Source organism: Nannospalax galili, unplaced genomic scaffold (assembly GCF_000622305.1).
Source record: "Nannospalax galili isolate Female #2095 unplaced genomic scaffold, S.galili_v1.0 scaffold934, whole genome shotgun sequence".
NCBI lineage: Eukaryota > Metazoa > Chordata > Mammalia > Rodentia > Spalacidae > Nannospalax > Nannospalax galili.
In genome coordinates, this window is record NW_008334762.1 from 937,195 (window position 1) to 956,249 (window position 19,055).

The 19,055-nt window shown below is 36.5% G+C and overlaps 1 protein-coding gene and 1 pseudogene across 1 annotated transcript in view; both read right to left on the minus strand.

Moving 5' to 3' along the window:
* The window catches only part of Cngb3 (cyclic nucleotide gated channel subunit beta 3), a 198,120-nt gene that overhangs the window by 143,338 nt on the left and 35,727 nt on the right, over positions 1–19,055 (minus strand).
* Positions 5,925–6,018, minus strand: LOC115069673 (annotated as a pseudogene).

Here is a 19,055-nt window from a genome sequence, read left to right on the forward strand (position 1 = left end):
GAAAGGTAGGTCAAAGAGAAAGAAATGTCACCAAAATCTGCAACACTAAGAGTTCGAAAAAAAGATGTCAGTGGTGTCATATGCTGCACATGAAGCTAGTGGAGGGAGACTTTAATTTTAGCAAGGAAGGTTTCATTGGTGATATTTAAGAAAAATTTTAAGGAAAATACATAATGCCATCAAATTTTGTCTCTTTTTTTTTCAGTCTTTTTGAAGCAGGGTCTCCCTAGCCCCAGCTGTCCTGGAACTCACTATGTAGACCAGGCTGGCCTTGAACTCACAGAGATCTGCTTGCCTCTGCCTTCCAAGTGCTGGGACTACAGGCGTGCACCACCACGCCAGGCTAAATTTTGTCATTTTTATCTCCATTCTTAAGTATTTTTTAAAAAAAAATCACTGAGAATATGCCTTTGTTCTTTAAATAATATTTTGGATTTATATTCATTATTTTTGAACCTATTTAAAAGTAGTATTTATTTTCTCTAACGAAATCTTGACTAAATTTTGGCTGCTGCAAACTTTGCTAAATTCCTCTCTAGAAGTAATTCATTTATCAAGGCCTTCAGTAATTTCCCAAAAAATTCATTTGGTTGAAAATCCCTTTAAACATACTTCTACCTTGTTGAATTATGCATGGGAATTAGGCAAACAGTATTATATTCTAATTTTGGAAGTTTTTGAGAAGAGAGAGGAGCAGGTCTTTTTTCATTTGCCATATTTGGGTAATAATGATAAATTAGGTAGCTACCCTTAAAAGTTATATTTGGAGAAAAGATACTTGCTTTGAATAAGAGAAAGTGGGGTATACTTCTGAATGAAAGTAGATGAAAATAACACAAAATTCCGATTTTTACCAAAGTATCTGGCTGCACCATAAAAAAATCTTAGAGATCTTTAGCAAATTTTTTTTATGACTAGAAGTATAACTCAAACAATCCCTTATTGTATTCACCCCAAATGCTATGAAAATTTTGAATTATCACATTTCATTTATACATATGGCATTGTTTGTATACCTTTGTTTATATACATGGTAATGTGCATATGTCGATAATGCTGCATAATTCCTAGCCTAAATTATTATTGATCTATTTGTAACATGTTATCACACATTATGTCTTCAAAGCTTGTTTCCCCCATCAATAGTCTGCTTTTTAGAACATTCCTTCTATTAATCTGTAAGAGTTGGACCTCATGTCTGAGATGCTTTCTTTGTTTGTGAATCACATCATAATGGCCCATAAATACATCTAACCCTATTGAAAAGTTAAGTAGCTATTTTAAAGTTAAAGTAACAAAAAAGTTAAAAACATTGTCACATAGATTATGAATACGGATATATTTTATTTTAATAAAAATTCAGTATCAGGCAGTGTTTTCTTGTTAAGTAGGCAGGAAACAATAGGATGACTAAGTTTTTAAATTTTAATTTATTTCATTTTTATTTAAAATATATATTTTTATTATTATTTGAGAATTTCATACATGTGTCTAATTTGCTTTGATCACATTCACCCCCATTCATTTCCCTAAACTCCTCTCTTGTTTACTTCTCCCCCACAAATTTTCCCTCCTTACTGCATGTGCTCTTTTAAAAAACCCATTGTGTTCACTTAGTGCTGCCTGTATATACATGGGTGGAGGACCATCTACTGGAACATGGGTAGCCTCTCAGGGGCTAAATTTTTAGGATGGCTAATTTTTACCACTTTTAAAATGCATAATAGTCACCTGAAAAAGCCAAAGAATGAATTCACTAATGCTTCTGAAAATTGTCTTGGAGATGGTTCTGAGGTGTCATTTAAGTGTCTTGTACATTTACTAAGTAGATATTCAGTGTGTACTTACTCTGAATCAAGGATAATATATTCTAGATTTAGTCTGTTATTTCTTTAGATAATATTATCTTTCATTTAAAAATACTTTTTATTATTTTTATTTTATGTGTGTGAGTTTATTGCCTGCATGCATGTAAGTGCACCTGTGTTGTGCAGTGCTTATGGAGGGCAGAAGAGGGCATTGGATCCCCTAGAACTGGAGTTTCAGACAGTTGTTAACTACCATGTGGGTGCTGGGAATCGAACCCAGGTCCTCTGCAAGTGTTCTTAACTTCTGATCCATCTCTCCAACCCCTACATTCCCTTTCATTTTATTTATACTTTTATACTTATTTTTACTTATTCACTTGTTATATTTATTTATTTTATGACAGCTCTCATGATACATGGATAAGGATGCCATGATGAGGCCCAATAATTTGTATGCTAACCTAAAATTTAAAAATCTGTTTTATTACAATATGTTATGGACTGAAATTTATGCTTACTAAATTCACAGGTCAAAATCCCAATTTTTAAAGTGACTGTATTTGGAGACAGAGCTTTTAGGGAGCTTAAATGCAGTCCTAAGGGGGAGTCCCAAATGTGTCAGGTTTGGTGATATCTTAAGAAGAGGAAAGGTAGTAGAGGGCCATTTCTCTCTGCATGCACACAGAAGGAAGGCCACATTGAATAACAGTGAGAAGGTGGCACCTACAAGCCAGAAGACAGTACTCACCAGAAACCAGCTCTGGTAATGCCTTGACCTCAGCATTTTAGCCTCCTGTATTACAAGAAAGTAATTTTCTGTTTTTTAAGCCATTCAGTCTGTGCCATAATCTCAGTACAATAAGTTAAAGAAGAAAGCCCTAAAACCTCCCAGAAGTAAAAGAGCACTCATGTTGAAGGAGCGGCTTCTTTCTAAGGGGTTGGTCTCCAGCCCAAGGCACTATTGGGAAGTGGTTCAACCTTTAGGTTGAGAGGTCTAATGGAAGGCACTTAGATCATTGGAGGCATGTGTTAGAAAGGAATTTAGGGACCGTAGTTCCTTCTTTCTGTCTTTGCTTCCTGACTGCCAAGAAGTGAGCAGCTCCTTCACATGCTGCCCACAGCCCCCAAAGCAATGAGCCAACAAATCATAAGCCCAAACCTCTGAAACCATGAACAAATAAATCTTTTTTCTCTTAAGTTGATTTTCTTGGTTGTTTTACTGCAGCAACATAAAGCAATTACACTAGGAAAGTAATTTAGATGGTAACAAGGAAGAGAAAGGGCTGAAGAGATGGTTTGACAGTTAAAATTGACTGCTCTTGCAGAGGACCCAGTTTGGATTCCCAGCCCCTACCCACATGGCTGCTAACAACCATATGTAGCTAGAGTTCTAGGGAATCTGATGCTTTCTTCTGGCCTCCATGGGTACTGCATGCATGGATACACTTACATACATGTAGGCAAAACATACATACAAAAAAATAAATAAAACAAATAAATGAATTAAAAAGAGGAGGAAGGAGATGAGAAGTTGGGATTTCTATTAGTGGAGAATGAAATACTCTGGTAAAAGCTGAAACTTATCAGGGAGAGGAATATGCTGCCTCTACCGGTCAGGCTAGAGATCTACTTACCTAGCTATCCATCTTGAGCAAAAACTTTGCTTGAGAAGTGCTCTGTGTTCAGAAGGACTTACTACATAGAAGAAGAAAATTCCCTAGAGGGAAGGTGAGGTGCTGTTCTGTGCTAGTAAGGCACGGTAATCCCTATTACTACTAAAATGTGGTGGATGGATGTATCAGATTCTGATCCAACTGCCTCCATTATCAATAAATTGGATTGAGGCAGAGAACAGCAAGAAGTAGATAGCATGGGGAATACAAAGCAACTTTAACTCTCACAAGTGAACGTCAATCCCCTCAAAGGTTTTTTGTCATTGTCTGGGCAGCAGTATGTGTGACTGAGGTCTGGGTGTGAAAGTAGGAGTTCATGAGACATAGACTGGCTTCATTCATAGGGTTGCCAGGAGAGATGTGTGTGAAGAGCTTCTGATAGGGAGGGGACCCATTCAGAGCAATTGAATAATCTAAATGCAAATGAAGGCAATTTGTAGAAAGAAGGAAATCAAGACTGTGTGAGTCAATGAAGTAAAATCACATGGGAGCCTCAGAGAAACCAGAAATAGCATAGAAGGAAATCAGGCTAGGGAAAGGGGAAGTGAGGATGGGATAATCAAACACGTAGTTTGGAATATGATTCTATATATTGGAGTACTGGACTGCAGGACAGAAGTCAGAACTCTGGTGGTCTGTGATCACCTTTTGGAGCCCTGGAGAATCCCGCTCTCAGCTCCTGACCACTAGAAGTTAGAAGGTTCAGGTTCTGGTTGGGGAAAATTTCTCTGATAGGTTCTTCCTTAAGAATGAGTGGGTAGCAATTGGTTTTCAGTGATATACTTTATTGATCAGAAAATATTTTCATAGTTTCTTTTCTTTGGATAGACAGAGACATAATTTATATTCCAGGTAGAGAGATAATGACACCTAATGAAGAATGCAGCATGAATATCCAGTTTGAGACTGAAGTTAAAGGGGCTGCAGTGCACATATTTAAAGGTTACACTGAGAGCCAAGTTCAACGCTGCATCTTTACTTTTTTTTTTTAATAAAGAGTTGGGAGGAGATATTGAGCTGATCCGAAGCATAAGAATCAAAGCCCATATTGAAGACAGTGGCTGGGTACAAATGGGTGAAATTTAAATAACTTTTGACTCTCAACCAAATGAAAGGATGAAATATTTAACATCTATTGAAAGTAGATTACTAAAGAGCAAGACAAAATCAAAGAAATTGCTGATAACTGCTGAAGCTCAGTGAAAGAACTGTTCTGGAAGTGTCTCTCTGTATTGAAACTTTCCTAAAGATGCAAGCAGCTGGTGTAACTTTCCTTCTTTTAGCTCTTAAGCTTTCACAGAGACATCTGTGCCGACTAGGTCACAGCCATACTCTTGATTGCTGTCAGTTATCTGCTGCTAAGGACAGACTTGCAGGATACTCATGTCACCATTAAAAAGCCACCAACTGATTTTTTTTTATAAAGGTGCAAAAGCAATTTAAAGAAGCAGATAGCCTTTTCAACACACTGTGCTGAAGTAATTGGCTTTTCATAGGCAAAAGAATGAATTTCAACCTAAACCTCACATCTTATATAGAAATTAACTCAGAAAAGATCAAAGTAGAAAACATAAAACTATAAAGTTTTAGAACAATAGTAGAAAAGTTTGGGTCCAGGGTTAACAGTTCTTTAATTTGAAATAAAAGCACAGACTCTAAAAGGAAAACCTGATAAATTATAACCTGATAAAAATTAGAAACGACTTTGTGGAAGATTCTATTAAAAGGATGAAAAGGCAAGCTACACAGTGGTAGAGAATATTTACAAGCTACATATATGACAAAGATCTAGTATCTAGAATGGATGAAAAACTCTCACAGTTGAAAAGTAAGAAGCAAAAAAAGAGAGAAATCATCAGATGGGCAAAGGTATTTTTGCATTTCACAGAAGAGGACTCAGAGATAACAAAGAAATTCAGAAAAAGGTGCCCAGCATCGTTTGCCATTAGGGAATGCAAATTAAAAACACACTAATATATCCCTCTTTACCCCTCAGGATGGCTAAAATAAAAACAGTGACAACACCAAATGCTAGCAAGCCCATGATTGCTGTCAGTTATCTGCTGCTCAGGACATACTTGTGGGACGTCACCATTAAAAAGTCGACTGACTGTTTTTTCAAAAGTGCAAAAGATATTAAAAAAGGAAAGATAAAAGCCTTTCAACTAATATACTGTTGGTTGAAATGTAAAATGGTACAGCCACTCTGGAAAATATTTTGTCAATTTCTTATAAAAATAAACATGCAGGGCTGGAGCGATGGCTCAGTGGTTAAGAGGACTGGCTACTCTTGCAGAGGACCCAGGTTCAGTTCCCAGCACCCACATGGTGGCTAAGAACTGTCCTTAACTCCAGTTCCAGGGTATCTGACGCCCTTTTCTGACCTCCGTGGGCATTGAATGCCAGGGGTGCACTTACACACATGCAGACACTACACTCATACACAGAAAATAAAATGTTAAAAAATAAGCATGCGCAGAGGCCATGCTAATCTTCTCTGTATCATTCCAATTTTAGATTAAGACAGAATTTCCAACAATTTCTGATAAGGCCCTGAACGTATTTCTGCTATTTTGTGCTACTTATTTATGCAAAGTGACATTTTCAGCACTGATTATAAAATTAAAATATCAATAAACTCTGAAAAACTTTGAAAAAAAATAAGCATGCATTTATCATGCAACCCTGTAATTGTACTCTCGGCCATTTCTTTTTCAGAGAAAACCTTATGCTTACATAAGAATCTGTACACAAACACTCATAATTGCTTTATTTGTAATAACCTTAAACTAGAACAACCCAGATGTCCTTCAGTTGGTAAATGGTTAAAGAAACCTTCGAGGTGCATCCATGCCATAGAATATTTCTCAGCTAAAACAAATGCAAACAAAGCAACCATGAAACCACCAAATAAACACAAGCATAACTGGACAATATTGATGTATTTAAGCCAACAGGGTGCATGAGACAGCTCAGCAGACGATGGTGTTTGTTGTCAGTCCTGATTGCCTGAGTTCTATCTTCAGGACCCACATGGTGGGAGGAGAGAACAAGTTATCGATTCACCTCTGCACACACAGCTTAGCATGTGCATCCCCAGTCACACAGAAAATAAATGTAATAAAAAACTTAAAAAATTATTCTTAATCTAAAGAACAGATTATCCTATTTATATACATTTTTAATGACAAGATTATACAGATGGAGGACAGATTTATGATTGGTGGGTCAGGGTTTGGGTTGAGTGTAGACATAGGAAGGGAGGTTTGGCTAGAAAAAAGGAAGATGAGAGAACTTTGCAGAGATGAAACTACTTGAAACTTGACTGTTGTGGGTGTGTGAACTTGAGCCTGTGATAATATTACAAAAACGAGGGCTGGATATATAATTTAGTGATGGAGTATTTGCCTAACATGTCCAAGGCCCTGGGTTTGATATTCAATTGTGCAAAACAAATAAGCAAACACACACACATTCACAAAATACACACATATATGAACGAATACAAATAACACAGGAAATTGGAGTAAGAATGCCAAATTATCAATGTCACTGTCTAGGTTGTTATATTTGGAACTACAGTTTTGCAAGATGTTACCATTGGGGAAAGCTGAGTAGAGGGTCTATAATTTTTCCGTGTTACTTTTTATAAGGACATGTAAATCTATAATTGTCCCTAAATTAAGTGCTCAGTTAAGAGGGGACACCATCAACCTGATGGCAGTCTACCTACCTTACTTATTTCTAGCATACTTAGATGGAAACATGGAATTCTGTGATTTTATTGTTTAAACACAGTTAGTTCTTAGTGGCACTGCCGTTCTCTGGACACATGTCAGTCCTACTCACTGCATCCTTAGATATACTGAATCAGAATTTGCATTTTCAAAGTTCCTCGCATGACTTCTATGTACATGAAAATTTAAGGAAAATTGTTTGACAAGATTAATTTTTACATTTAAATCTATAAATTGCTGGCATGAGCCCTGCTTTCCCCTCTAAGTACTCTATCTTTCTTGAGGAAAGGAAAAAAAACCATAGTATTTTTCTCAAATACTATCTTTGACAATGTGATACATGGTTCTCACAAAACTCAGTGAGCTCAGCTTTATTCCATCCTTTCAGATGGACTGACTGCCCAGTCTGATTCAAAAGTCATGCATGCAATGGCTGATAGATTACAAACAATGGAGCAAGAGATAGAGAAAAAGAAATAATTGGGACTCAGTGTTTGCTCATCTTTAAAGGGTATTTTGATTTCAAGAGGTTAAAATAGTCTTAGAATGAATATTCTTTCATAAAAAGTAGAGAACACTCAAAGTATGTAGAACACAACTAAAGGCATCATTATTTGGGGCTCATTATAGCAACAGATACTGGATGGTGAGTAAGTTAACATTTAAAATGAGTGATACTAATATAAACTTAGTTTGCTTAAATGCAAAGTAAAACTAACATTTTACAGGGGGAACAATATAAGCAAACTATAGGGAACTACTTTTGAATCTTGAAGGTGAAAATGTAGAAAACCAAGGCTACCATATGGTGCTGTAACACAAAATTTCAAAGCTTTTACAGAGAGGTAGATTGCTTTCCTGATAAATGCTGTCATCAAATTTAACAGTCAAAATTATTTGGTGCCTTGTGCAAACAGTGTGTATAGCCTGTCACATACTGTTGTAATTGAATATTCAATTCTAATACACTGATTCCTGAAGGACATAATAGCACATAGCTGTAAAACTGACTTATAAATCATTTGGGCATGCTTGAGGGAGCTTACTATTTGACTTTCGTGTAGTCAGTGCAGATTGTGGGTGTGCATCACAAATTTTTATGCAAAAGAGGGGCAGCTACAGGCAAATAAATTTTCCTCTGCATTTTGATTCCTGTTAGTGAATGTGACAGAATCTTCTTATTGGCCACAGGCAAATTGCAAAAGCAGTATAAATTAGACACTGTCTTTAAGGTATCGCAGACACACTATAGATCTGTTCCTTTAAGTTTGATTTTTGAGAGGAAGAGTTCATTATCAGCAGAGCTGTATCTGAATAATTTTGGAAGCAGAAATAAATTTATATTTGAAGCTGGACATAGTGGCATCCACCTACAGTCCAAGCACTTAGGGATAGAGACAGAAAGATCAAGAGTTCAAAGTCATCTTCAGTCACATAGTGAGTTTGAGATCAGCTTGGGCTAGATGAAACCTTGTCTCAAAAAGCCAAAAAATTTTTATATTTGACTTTTCTGAAGTAACATGAACTTGGTACTGTGCTGTTGCCAAAAAGCTTAGATTACTGTGGTTCCTGCCATGCTACCTTTATACCAGGTGCTTGAACCTCTTACTCAGGTTAGACGCTGGTGGTTATAGAGGCTTTAAGTATGAGTGTGGTGAAATTGGAGACCAAAGGGCATAGCACTGAAGCTGGGGGTAGGTGTAGTGTCTTATACTTGTGAACAGAAGGCATTTTTCTTTGCTGGTGGGCAGGGGAAATTCAAGTTTTATAGTGCTGAAAGCACTTTCAAAGAAAAAGAATAAAAAATTATGAATTCTAATTTCAACACAGGGCCTTCAGTGTGGGGCTGGCTCTGAAGCTTAAGCTTTATTCAATTTGCAGCAAAGATACTTCTTTAGGTACATTTTAAAGATGTGTCTAAAATGGTTTAATATTTTTTTGAGAATTAAAATTTATTTAATTTATTTAATTAATCAATCAATTAATTTTTAAAATTTTATTTTTAATAGAGCATAAGGTAGTGGTTTATTTACAGAAGAGTGGGAGCCCCACATTTATGTCTGTGCCATAAAGTCCACACTCAAATACAGATCCTGTGACCTCCCCACAGCCCACAAAATTGTGAGAGGTGCCTCTTTATGTTCTTGCCTTGTATATCCTTTGCCCCTTCCCCCACGTGCACAAAGGTCTATTGATTGGGTGGGAGGGGTAACTGACTTCCCCCTTGACTCCTTGACAAGTGTGGGAAGGAGTTGTGAATATAGCTTGCCGGCATAGTAGTCGGAGGACACTTCCAGTTAACACTCCACCCCTTCCTCTGGCTCTTACATTCTTTCTGCCAACCTCTTCCACAAAAGTCCCTGATAAACAGTTCAACATTTTAAAGTCCACCTTCCAGAGGTGCCACTACATGTGCACTAGGGCAGCAGCCATGATACAAAAAAAAAAAAAAAAATCATGAAAAATTAGTGATGGCAGGGAAAAGAGGAGGCTGGAACCCTTGTGCCTTCTCATCTGTTGTTGAGATATCAGATCATTTAGTCATGGTGAAAAAATTTTGAAAGTTCCTCAAAAAGTTAACAGTACAATTATCACTCAGGTTTTTAGTCCAGAGAATGGACAAACTCCAACTAGCATATATACAAGTACTTGCACATAATAGCACTGTTTACAACACACAAGAGCTGGAAACTGTCCATACATCTGTCAATAGAAAAATGGATAAACAAATTATAGTGTATATATACAGTGGAACATTGCTTATTCATAAGAAGAATGAGGTACTGATGTAGGTAGCAACATAGATGAAAACCTTGAAAGCATTATGCTAAGTGAAAGAAGCCAGACACAAATGCCACATAGTGAATGATCCCATCTGTAAGAACTACTCAGAATAGACAAATTTTGGGGGACAGAATGCATGCAGTGGATACCAGGACCCGAGAGAAGTAGAGAATGGGAGAAAGTGCCTCATGGGTGAAAGGACTTTAGAATGACTAGAAGGTTTCAGAAGCAGTAGAGTTGGTGCTTGCACAATTTTAATGTTCTAAATGTACTAAATGCTGCATTCGAATTGTTCACTTTAAAATGGTTCATTAATGTTATATGATTTCCTCCAATTAATAATTAAAAAATTCACCACCTTTCCGGACAGCACTACATTGAAATGTGCTAAGTTCTAAGGAGAAGCAATCAAGGGTTTGTTTTTATTATACAGTAGATAGTCAAATAAGCTAAGAAGATAGGTTGTATTACTTGTTCTTAAATAATTTACTATAAAAATGAGTCAATCCCAGCACTCGGGAAGCAGAGGCAGGCAGATCTCTGTGAGTTCAAGGCCAGCCTGTTCTACATAATGAGTTCCAGGACAGCTGGGGCTACAGGGAGACCCTGTCTCAAAAAGACAAAAAAAAATGAGTCAAATACTTATGTAGGTTAATATGATTGGGGAACTGATTGATGCTCAAAAGACTGATGAAGAGATTTACAGGCAATCTCAGAAAGTACAGTGGGCTTCACTGTTGAGAACAGCAGATGGGTTTAATAACAGAGGGTACTGTGGGGGAAGAGTCAACAGAAGTCTGATAGAGTAGATTTACATACTAAGGGAGTCAAAGGTAGGACAAATAGAGAAATATTTTGGGTAGTATCTGTCTTCTCATTCTCTTAATTGGAATGATTTTTATATTGAACTCAAAGATATTCTCTAAGTTTTATACATTGATCTTTAACTTGTTCTCTGAAACTACCACAGCACAAATCTAATCTCTCCTAAACACAATGCACAAAAGCTGTCTGAAGATAATCTCCATTTCCCTCCCATCAAGGGCTTTAAGTTTCCAGGATACCTTATTGCTGAAGACATTTTCACATGGTCTGATGCTGAGATCCTTCCATTGACATCATGGGGGCTTTTCTCTGGAAGCACTCCATTCTGCCAGAGTTTCTTTCAGGAACTGATAGCAGCTGTCAGATGTATTCTATGATTTCTTGTCATTATTTTAGTTTTAGATCAGTGAAGACCCAATGTTGGCTTCTATTTAGTTACTAAGCAGAGTCTTAATGTTTTTTATAATATTGCTTACTCTCAGTTTACAGTAAAGTGACTGATACTTTAAATTTAGCTTAGAACTTTATTCATTGTAAATGTTGAAGACTGTATGAATCATGCATTCTTCATGACTGACAGAGTTATTTATTTATTGAGCCATTCTTCTCTCATTTGAATCTCACACGATTCCATGAATGAGGCTGCTTAAATGTGATTGCTTTCCTTTTCAGATGAGGATACTGAGGTTTGAGTAGGTTAACAGACTTATCCAAGTCTGTAAAGCCAAAGAGCAGCAGGAGGAAGAGGATGAAGTTCTGCAGCTCTGTTCAATCTGTTTTCTTTATGCTAGCAAACATATATTAGCCACCCTATGTACTTTGTTTAACTTATGGATTTGAGACTTGTGTCATCTATGACTTTCTCCTGGTCACTTACAAAAATTCTGAACTATGCATTATGAAATTCTGGAGTCAAAAGCTACATTGCTAGAGATCAGGTTAGCACTGGTTCATTTATTAAACATATTATTAAACATTTCTCCATCTTGTTTGGAAGATATGAGAAATTAAGAAAATATTAAAAAATGAAATTAATAGGATGTGCATATCAGCAAAACCTATGTGTCATGTAGAGATACTATTTTATTAAAGTATTCAAAAGTCATGTTTCATAACCAGTCTATTTTTATTCTAGGGCTCAAATAAAACACATGATTTATAGTTTCCAGACTGTACATTATCTCCATCTTTGAAAATTCATTTGTTCATTTTATACATGAGATTCAAGTTTATCTTCTTTAAAAATCAAATATAAGTGTTTTCATGAAGTAGAAATGACACCTGAATCTATGTGTGAGCATTACCAAGGCTTTATAGTCTGGAGTAATTAACGTTCATGAATGAAATAGAAACCACATTTCAAACTTATACTTGGTGTAGGCTTTGACTGGCAATAAAAAAGTTTTACATATACAGAGAACACATTAATCTATGGAGTTGGATTCTTTGTTTCATCCCTTCTAGCACATACCCATATGTTTGGTTACATTTAAACTTTCTTTACAGGGGAAAAGTTTTTCATTCTATAAATATAATTAGGCTTACCTTGCATTTTGGAGAGGCAGAATGTAATGTGTGTTAAGATATATATTAGCAAGCTTATTTTATTTCCTGCAGCAGACTTAGATGGTAGAGTAAGGACCCACCCTTGACAGGAAAGCAGGCCATTAGGCGAGTGGGAAGAAGTTGGTATTTCAACAAAGGATAGGTGAAGGCTTGAAAATAAGGAAGAGAGTATTAACAGTGAAATCAAGGGCCTCTGTGGGTTCTGACAATGAATTTTCACTACCTCATCATTTAATAATGAGTCATGATAGACCACAGAACCCTGTAATTAAGATTAAGAAGATAGTTTGTCAAAGGGAAAATATTTTGTCCCGCCTTTCGTTTTCCCTTTTGAACGTTCTTGTTCTGGACTCTTCTGTTCACATTTCTGCTCTTAATTTATTGCTAGCTTTAGTGTTGTAAAATCTTGCAAGGCAGAGAGCAGGTGTGAGGCCCCTCATCTATTTGGACATATATATTTATTATTGTGGAATCCATTTTAACTATCTTTAGGTAATAATGGATCTCCTACAATTGGTGGCTGATGACGGGGAGGGTGATTATTTGGACATGTTTGCAATGAAAGTTAGTGAAGTGCCCTAGTCCCATAAGTCGGTTTTTATTCTGAAAGCATAATTATTTTTCTTATTTTTTGAGGCAGGGTCTCACTCTGCAGCTCTGGCTGGCCTAGAAGTTGCTATGCAGACCAGAGATCTTACAGAGATTTGCCTGCCTCTGCCACCCACATGCTGGGATTAAAGTTGTGAGTCATCATGCCTGGCTTTGAATGCATAATTCTTAAGTCTTACAAAATCTGAATCTTTGTTAAAACTCATTGTAAATAGATTACAATTGGGAATTACAATTGAATTTTAAAATTATTTTTATCTTTTAGATTGTTACAATAATTAATAATTCAAATATGAATAAAATGACGTGAATTTTAAATATATTTTTATTTTTTAAGAATTTCATACATGAGTATTGTATCTGCACTGTTTCCCCCCCTCCTGCTCCCCTTCCAATTTCTCCCATGTCACCTCCCTATTCCCTCTCAGTTTCCTTATTACTGTTACATATACATGTATACATTTAAAAATACCACATATAAGTATAATTCACCAAGTCTGTGTAGTGGTGCTCATGTGTACATGTGTTTAGGGCTGTCCACTTGGGATTAGATAGATAACCTCTCAGGGAGGTAGTCCCCAGAGAAAAATTGATTCTCCTCCCTCAGCATTCACTGATTGCCTGTAGCTCTTCATTTAGAAGTGGGACCCCAGGTGAAATTTCCTCTATCCATATTGACATGTCCACTGGCTTTGCCATAACACAGGAAAATGACTTGAATTTTATAAACAACAGAATCAAAACAATTATATGCTAATATACTGAACATGCTGACCATTCTAATCAATTGTTCATCATTATTCATGGGTTATTGTTGAATGTCATATATGATCTTGGCCCAAGACAAAAACATCCTGACATTCACAGAAATCAATAAAAGGAAAAGTGCTGAAAACTATCGTCTTTCGTTGTTTGATAACTGCTATTAGTTTGTATAGAAATTTAATTCCACATATTTTCAATGTGTTGGATTCTTTTTGCTAAATTTATTGGATTGTCAGACTATTTTATTTGAGCAATGCTTACAGTCTTTCGATAACAGCAGGTGGTTAATCCCTAATCTTTCTTCTTAGTATTCTTAAGAGGAGAGTCAATTAGAGCCAAAAATTCTGTTTATTTCCTTTGGTACTTTTATTCTTTCTTTCCTCCCAACTGTGCCCTCCATCCCCCCCCCAATTTTGCATTAGTTTCTCTTCTATATTGGGGTGATAAAATGCCTGACAGAAGCAATGGGAGGGAGGGAGGATTCACATTAGCTCATGGTTTCAGGGAATATGGTACACCCTGATAGGGAAGGCATGTGGCTCTCTCCATGGTGACAGTAGCTTGTGACCTCTTCACATCATGATGGACCAGGAAGCAGAGAGCTAGACTGGAACTAGGGTTGGGGCCAAGGCTTACTCCTTAGTGGCCTATAGCCTCTGCTAGCCCTCTAGAACCAAAGGTTTCAAGCCTCAACAGTGCCCCCAGCTGGGGACCAAATGACAGAAACAGAGAAAGAAGTTTTGTGTGTGTGTGTGTGTGTGTGTGTGTGTGTGTGTGTGTGTAATTTCAGACCAAACCATAACAGTCTCTGTAAATTAATTTCTAAATCATTTAAATATGTTAATGTCTTGTTTTGATAATTCAAAGTCATTTAACTCTTGTTTCACTGCACTTTCCAATAGGATCTAAGCATTTCCAAAATGAATTACTACAGCAGAAGATCAGTATCCTATGAGAAACAGCACATTTTTATTGGTTTCTTCAGTAATGTGTAAACTGGAGGCTCTGTGTTTTGTTTCACTGTTTGTCAGTGGTTAACTCGAGTGTATTTAAGGCATTGGAAATGAAGGGACAAGAGCAGGACTGGGAAGCAGTTCCCTAGACTCCCCAGACTCCCCTTTCTGTGAGTCAGTATAGCTCCTCTTTCCTGTGGTTTCAATTTCCCAAAGTCAATTCCTGAGTTCAACGTCATTAATACTAATCCTGCACATTCTAGTTTAACCTGTTAACACTACCTGGCCAAACTGGATCTCAGCCCTTTTGACCAAACTGCTCCCAACCAAACTAAAGCCCCAAGCTTCCTAGCCTGTAAGAGACATGCACTCTTCTCCAATGAGAGAGAGCCCTTTTCAGATGTATTCTGACATAACCCTGTTCCCACTGCTGTTGACCCATCTCCTTCCTTTTTTCTTACAGATACAACCTCTTAGAAATTGTTAAAGATTATTGCCTTTAATTTTCACATGCTTAGATACTCAGTACTATTAACTTAAATATATGCAAATTTACCAGTAAGAAAATTTCATAATGAACATTTTCAGGTAGTTGTGTCTAAATGGTAATTGTAAGTAATTCTAGAAATTTTTCTTGGAGTAAGACTCATTTCTATAAGCTGTTTTCTATTTATAGAAGACCTTTCAGGAACAAGTAAAAGAGGTAAAACCCTTTAAATTCTTTCTCCTTTACTCTTCCTAGCTCCAATACTCTCAGGTATGAATTAAAACCAGTGAGGCAAACTGTTAGAACAAGAAGGGAGGTTTAGAATAATTCCCAATCTTGATCATTAGCTTCTGGATTTAACATTACCTTTTAATATTGGTTCACTATGTTATATCATAAATATGAAATGGTAGCTCCACTAAAATCCTTGCTTTCTCAGACCAGAATAAAGTCTTCATTTTTTGAATATTTCTGTTATGTGTGAAAATAGACTTTCCTTTTTTTTTGGCTTAAATTTCTATGAGCTCATAATTGTCCATTTTGCATGAACCATTTCTCCCTCCCTTCTTTTAGATTCAGCTGTTTCTTAATTATAGAAAAATGTCTTTGACAAGTAAAAGGAGTATGGATTGGAACATCAATTCATTAGTGTAAAATGGCAAAATATGTCAACATTGATAATATTACTTCCTTCATGGGATTTAATTCTTTCACTGCTGAATTATTTCCTGAAATATTTATAGGTCTGTAATGCTAACAGTAATTCATAATTTTTTTGTGAATTGGGGAACAGATGAAATGTGTGGATGCCATCTCAAAAGCTTTCTGATCCTGTTTCTTTAAAGGATGAATCCTTTTTCCATCATACCTGGACAGATAACTACAGTCTTTGAAGGTGGGCCCTCTGAGCCTGCTTGAGGTCATTTAGAAGATCATGAAATGGGAATCACAAGAATGCACAATTGCAGTTCTATCTTCTCAGATTTTATTTTATTTAAAAAAGCCATTCAACGTGGTAGCACTTGCCTTTACTCCCAACACTTGGAGGCAGAGGCAGAGGCAGAGGCAGAGGTAGAAGCAGGTTGAGCTCTGTGAGATCCAGGCCAACCTGGTCTGCATAGTGAGTTCCAGATCAGCTGGGGCTACAGGAGACTCTGTCTTAAAAAAAAAAAGAAGGTCATTCAATAGATAATCACCAGAACTGACTCCTTTCTTGTAATATTTTTGTGCCTCATTGTTAGGGATTTTATTGTTAAAAATCTTAAAAAAAGTTTTTTTTAAGTTTAAAAAAATGAATAGCAATTATCGAGGATTTGGAAAATACAGAAAATGCAAAGAATGAGAGAACTGTTTTATCTATTGTTCAAAGATAACCATGATTAACATCTTAGTGTACTATCTTTAAATCCTTGTTCAATACAAAGGTTTGAAAACATACAGAGTTAGAGATTACATACAACTTTGTATTTCATTTTGAATAGACATTCTGATATGGTTTTGTTATGATAATTTTTGGCAAACGTTTTAATGACTGTGCAGCTAGATTTAGCGTATATATTATAAAATGCGTTTTCCCTTTTTCATTTTATGGATGTTAGGAAGTAGCTATTTTTGAGTCATTTCAAGGTGAATGGATGAAAGTGCTTGAGGCCAGAGGCAGGTGTCCTGGGGCTCTGTCTGTACAGATGGATCCTATTATCACTTTTGAAGGCTGAGAGGTCCAATGATTCTGTTACCTGCTCTGCAGTGTGGCAAGGTCAACAACTGGGTGGATCTGCTACATTCAAGGCTCTGCTACCTTGTTCTATTAACAGCCTTAAAATACACACTCATTTTGTATTATGCATAAAGATACACCAATAGAGATATTGCAACATCTTTGTTGTACTTTTGATGGTGAAGATTTTATACTTTTTGGAATATTTTCTTTAGAATGTTCTTCATAAGTAGCATTGACTAATTCTGGGTATGGTATTTCTAAGAATTCTGGTACTACCTGATTTTTCTTTTGCAGAAGTACCATTAACATTTGAGCAAGTTAGTTTTATATTTCATTTGTCATATGATATGATGTAATGTTGAGGAGCAGTGTTCTGTCACTGTCAAGGTGAAGACTTGCATGTTTATCTAGTCATCAGTTAACCTTTTCTCACCCGTTAATTGCTCGCTTTGAAGTCATATTCTTTCTTTCATCTATTTATATGTTTTTATGTGCTGTGTAGGTGTTAAATATTCTGTTTTGAGGTAATTTAATTATCCACATTCGCTTTTGTCATTTCTATGGGCCTAGAAACTTCATCTTGTACATAAATCAAATATGTATATCTTCATTAAAAGCTTTATTACAGCAATCTTGTCTCTTCCAGGTAAAATAATGGTTAGAATGGAATAGATTGTGTACTGTGTTAGTGAAGTAAATTGGGACTGAGGAGGAGGAAAGGCAAGTAACAGCTTTAGCACGATTTATTTTTTTTCCCTGAATAGGAATTCTCTGAGCGCACATAATTTAATTTCTTTTCTAATCATTTCCTTCTACCCCTTTGTCGTTGTTTTCCAATTCTGATTCTGTGTAGAATCTTAAGAACAGACACTAGAGGGCAGTGTAAGTCTTGAAGTTCAGAGGTGGTCAGACCAGAGCGCCAGCTTTGCTGTGACTGCGACTATACCTTCCTCTTAGCCTTTGGTTCAGCAGCCTATTGAGGAGTGAGGGCCAGTGCTGGGCAGACGATTGAATATTCCAGAGAGGATGTACAGCCAAGCTAAGTTTTGTTTGAGTCTTACATTATGAACTTATTTGCATTTTTCAACAAAAATGAAAGTCGACATCTGAGTGCTTGAATTATGAGCCATTTTCCCCTTACTTTTAATTTTGTACTGTTTTTCAGATTTTCTAAAATCGTGTACATGAACAAAATTATACCATGAGAAAGAATAAAAACTATAAAATTAAAATTTTCATTGCTTCTAGCAGTCAAATTTACAATCAATTATTAAAGAATTGTGCTCGGTTGGAGAGATGGTTCAGCCTTTAAGAGCACTAATTGCTCTTACAAAGGAACCGGGTTCGATTCTCAGCACCCAGATGGTAACTAATAACCATCTGTAACTCCAGTTCCAGGGGATCCGACAACTTCTTCTGACCTCCGAGGGCATTGCATGACACGGGTGCACTTACATGCAGGCAATACACTCATAGACATAAAATAAAAATAATAAAATATTAAAAAAAAGAATCGTGCTCATTATGGGGACAAAAATGGAGGAAAACAGTCTATTAGGCTCTATTTTCCTACAGTGCTAACCAGGGACAGCAAAAATTATCTAGAAAAGAAATGGCGCTATTGCAAGGGTCAAGAGAGGAAAACAGGAGTCCCTGGAGACAGATTCTTGGGCTGCCTGGATCGAAATTCTGCCTTATGGGGGTCCATACTCAGGGAAATCTTGTAGGTTTTTGACATTTTCCAAAATCATGGTGCTGAAAGACTTTCTGCTTGGCCATTAGGAGACTTATGGACTTGGAGCTTTCTCTTAGCTGATTGCCAGGAAGAATGGTCAGAGAGACAGAAAGATGTATCTGGGGTGCGGTAGCACGATGTGTTTCAAGCTGGAACGCAACACCATATCTCACAGGTTAGTGCTAAGAGTCTTTTTGTGCACCACTAGTCTTAACTATATTATAATCCTAATTGAATTTTGTAGGCCTACCTTGGCATCGATCATTTTTAACATTGTTACATTAGGAGTTAAAGAACCAGTGACATTCAAAATACCATCTCTTTGTTTGTAAAGTATCATCTGTATGCCCAAATAAAGACGAAGTTCCATGTTTCTGTCATTTGGGGGAACTA